The sequence below is a fragment of the Pelmatolapia mariae genome, linkage group LG9 (genome assembly GCF_036321145.2).
Source record: "Pelmatolapia mariae isolate MD_Pm_ZW linkage group LG9, Pm_UMD_F_2, whole genome shotgun sequence".
NCBI classification, from domain to species: Eukaryota; Metazoa; Chordata; class Actinopteri; order Cichliformes; family Cichlidae; genus Pelmatolapia; species Pelmatolapia mariae.
In genome coordinates, this window is record NC_086235.1 from 10,338,000 (window position 1) to 10,342,726 (window position 4,727).

Below are 4,727 nucleotides of genomic sequence, written 5' to 3' on the forward strand. Positions count from 1 at the left end.
ATCTGCAACAGCTGAATTTTTTAGGTTTATTTGTCTTTATTTTTTGAGTTTTTGAGCTTAAAGTTGATGCAATTGGGTGCCATGAATGTGCTGTCTATTTGAAGAGTTCTCAAAAGCTTTGAATTAACATACTTTCTTTGAATCAGACAAAACCTCGTGCTCTCAACATCTTCACCAACTAAACAGAGAACAGGACCACCGAGCATCCATGGTTTGGAGTGGAGAGCTGTTCTGAGTGACTGGCTGATTACACAACACTGCTAATCAGTGTTGAAACATCTGTTAACACAAGGACATACTGGAAGCACAAACTGCTCAGAACAGACTAGTCAAACAAAGACAGAGTTCCAGATGATTATTCATGCTGCTACACACACGAAAGAGTAACACTTTACACTGAAATGTTTCTATAATCAGAATCTTCTAGTAGAAAGATCAAGACTCAAGGTTAACTCAATTAAATCAGATCATAGTGTACATCCATTACTCAGGCCAAGGATGACACACAGGGCTCAGTATCCATACTAATTCACTACGTTAGGTTGCCTGCTTTGCAACACAAGCACTATGACGCATTAAAAGTGCATAACTGAGGAGACAATAAACCAGTTCTCGAGTGAACCACCAGATGCTGCTGTCAGACAACATTTCAGCTTCATGGAGCTCACAGCTGCCTCGCCAAACCGACACATGTGCAGTGAAGGATACAGACCCTAAAACTGGAGTTTATTTTTGTCAACTTTTAGTGTGTTTTGATTAGTTTCACTCTCTTCTTGGTAAGGTTTCTTCCTTCAATGCATGCAACTAAATGCAATTTATATAATTAAAATATATAATAGTGGTAGCCCTTGATGTTGACTAGCAGGTCAACATTTTATATGTAAAAATTAATTTTGCAGTTACAGTCACGATAGTACTTTGGTTTATCCTGATAACCACAGCCATGTTTTCAATACAGAATAAACACCGGTATGCCAGCACAAGGACTCCTTTCCCTTACTCATTCATGTAGTTTGCCACTATCCTTTTTTAAAGTCTTTTTTAATCAAATATTTGCTCTGCAAAAATGAATGGCCTTTAGAAAATGAAGGGACAAGGGGAGAAAATTCCATGCCAAGATTTCCTGGCCCCAAGTTTTCAGTAGGAAAACTCATTAAAAATGTCTTGTTTTGGCCCACTGGTGGACACGTGATGTAAAGAGTACTGCACCCCATTATCCTGATACCTTGACTCGATTCTCCCATAAGGTTTCCATGACAACTCAGCTGAAGGGTTGATGGAGAACGAGCAGAAGCAGATGATGTTTTTTCCATACAGGTTCTCTACGATCAAATTAGGAAAAAAAAGAAGCTCAATTTAAGGTGAAAGATTTAAGATAGATGTAACTACGAAGATCTGTATGAATGTGACTGAGCTGAATGATATACATAGAGACCCTTAATCACAGATCTATTATTCAGTTAGTTTCTGTTTGGCACCGTGCCCTTTCAACACTTTCCCTCATCACTCAGTAATAATGTATTGCTGCAGAGCGAACATGTCAGAAGAAGCCACCTGTGCAGCTGCAGGGTGGGACAAATTTACATAATGTGTTTTTTAAACAGCCCTTATAAGTCACAATAATTATGATTATTACAACGCCATTACTTTCCTAAGTAAATCTAAAACATCAAAATGGTATTCACTTATTTCCATTAACATTAGTAGATCTAAACTGTCAAAGAAACTTAATGAGAGTTTATAAATGTGTATTTTGGGTCCAGGTGCACCCAAAAAATTAAAAAGCCATGAAAAAGTTCAATTCTTTCCATCATTTAACTTAATAATATTTTGCGGATTACTGAGTCTGCAATTTTAATAAATTTTAGACTCATGTTTCAAAAACTTTTTCTAGTTTAATATTGATAATTATGGCCTAAAACTCAACTAATTAACTAATTTATTTATTTATTTATTTTACTATTAATGCTATTTCAATACTGTCTATCATTCAGTCCAAAAGACGCAGGGAAAGATTGATGAGTTGACACATATTCAGATCACAATTACTGACCTTCCACAAGGAGAATAAGCCGCAGAAGGTGATTGCTTAAAAGACTGGCTGTTCAGAGTGCTGTATCAAAGCATATTAATGGATATTTGACTGGAACAGAAAAAGTGCGGCAGGAAAAGCTGCAAAAGCATCATGGATGATCGCTTGAGAGGATTTTAAAGAAAAGTTGATTCAAGAACTTCGTAGAGCTTCACACTGCCAAAACCTGAAAAAATCTATTAATACATTTCTACCTTTTTAGACACAATTCTGAAATCTTATCTAACCTTTTTGTAAAACTTCTCACTTACTAAAACACATTTTTGTATAACAGTGTGTTCTTTCTTCATCCATCAAGCTAACCGCTTGAAGCAGAAGTTAAACAAAACAAAAGCAACTTTTGTTTACATTGTTCAGAGTTCACAGCCAGTGAGGATTACTTAAAGGCTGAATACTGGCAATTGATGGAAATACTCGGAGAGGCAGAAGAGAAAGTTATGGAAGATCAAGGGCAATAATTACAGGTGAAATTCAAGCAACAGTGTTAGTTTTTGTACATGTTTGAATGAAGAATAAAGAAACGCTCACATGAAAGGATATAGAAAGAATATAGAATACATGCATAGTGTGATACTTATATATTTAATATAGATGCTACATCACTTTGTAAATATGAGAGAAATGTGGAAAAGGAGTATAAAAGTGGAGTTTATTTCTGTTTTTCCTTGATATTTGAGCTACATGTCCTGAACACATTGTTTTAGATTATTTGGAGTAAGAAGTCTTGTGAGTTTAGCTTAGGGTTTGAGTTTAGAGCATTAAGAAATGTGGAGCAGTGGGAAAACTATAATTATCCTGTGCATCCTGTTTACAGCATGGTATTAAAAAATACTGTGGATGTGTGGATGGTTTCCCTTCCCCTAACTGTAGTCCCTGAAAAGATCTTTCTGTTGATTAGAACTTCAGTTTTTACAACTCAATTGTCAACTCACTTTCTTTTTATGCACACATGAAATCAGAAGTTTCTGGCTTCAGATATATATAAAAAAAAATAGCTATGCATTAAGATTACTTTAAAGCGCCCTGGATAAAAGCTTCCCTCAAATATTGTTACACATAATCAAAATCTGAATGTCAAGAAAATGAAGAAACGTTTTTACTAATACAGTTTCCTAGGAAAGCTGACATTCAAGTGCACTCTGACTGCTTTTAAGCACTCGCTTTCCTATCAAAAAGAATAAGTGATCTCTAATGCTTCACTGTATGTAATAATAGAAAGCACTGTCTTGCTATTTACATTTAGATGGAAGATTTTCTGCTCACAAGAACTTGTGAGATTAAAGTCTTTTAGCATAAATTTATACCACATGCTACCTCCCCTTGGTTGAAACACTTAAGCTATTTTTCACCCTGGTCTCACCTAAAGGTTGAATAAGCCACAAGGAAGAATATGTGACATCCTTGTAAACTCCTAAAAGCCAGAAATTTATGGTTTTAGCATCCAAAGGAAGGCTCATATTTTCTGTTTTTGCCTCAAGCTTCTGCTCACAATGGCAGCCGTTGACAGCAGCACATGGATCAATACACACACTGTATGTGTACATTATAGTGATTTGTGTAAACTGATGCAGTATGTAATATACTGATATGAATACCTTACAAAGATTAAAAATGCAGTGAATGTAAATGTTTTTAGGGGATGCTGCCTTATCCTACTGGAAGCAGCCATCAGAACACTGTCGTCATAAAGCGACTCACACAGTCAGTGCTGTTACGCAACTGCTTCAAGGTTCTGCATTCAGACAGGCTCTTCTGTATATCTTGATTATAACAAGTTTTTATTTGAATTAATGTTACCTTTTTTACAACTCAAGGCAATATTCGAAAAATATTCAATCTTGAGAAATTGTCAGATAAATGAGGGTTTTCAGAAAATACTTTTAAATGCTTGATTTCTGTACCAAATGTTAGAAAAGGATGGAAGGTGTGAATAAAGCAGTGAGTTGGTTTCGCTGCATTTTAAGAGAAACCAGCTGACACTCATAAGGATGTCGTCTTCATGCATGTTTTCTGAATTGAACACCAAATCTGACTCACAACATTCAGAGGCTTTTGAATGAGTTGTAACCAAAATCAGATGTTGGGATTTTTAATGACAACTGAACGAAAGATTGCTGCTACTCCTCCTCATCAGCCTGTGTTTTGCATTCTTCATTCTGCAACCAAGTTTTAAAGTGTAAAACAAATTGAACCACATCTGAATTCCTCGTGAAATTATTTAGAAATCCAACACTTCCTCAAAGATTAAATGTTTAATCATTCACATTTATTCGTCTCATTCTTTGGTTCTGCATTACTCGTCAGGCCAAATTTGCTCTTTGCTTGGACAAGGACACCAACACAGGACAACAAAGACAGATAAAAGTCTAAAATCCCAAAAGTAAATCCATGCTAGAACACAGAGGAGGTCTATCAGCATGCAAAATACTGGCAAGGTGCAAAAGTCATGCACAAAACCAAAAAAAGAAAAGAAGCAAGAATACACATAGGAAAAAAACAAGCAATACAAACTTGAAGTTGGCTGAAAAGGTTCGCTGTAAGAAATGAGAAAACAATCCAGCAATGAAATAAATGGAAGTAGGAGTACGTACACCCACTGGTCCTCTTCCTCTGTACATCCTCAAGCCATCTCCTT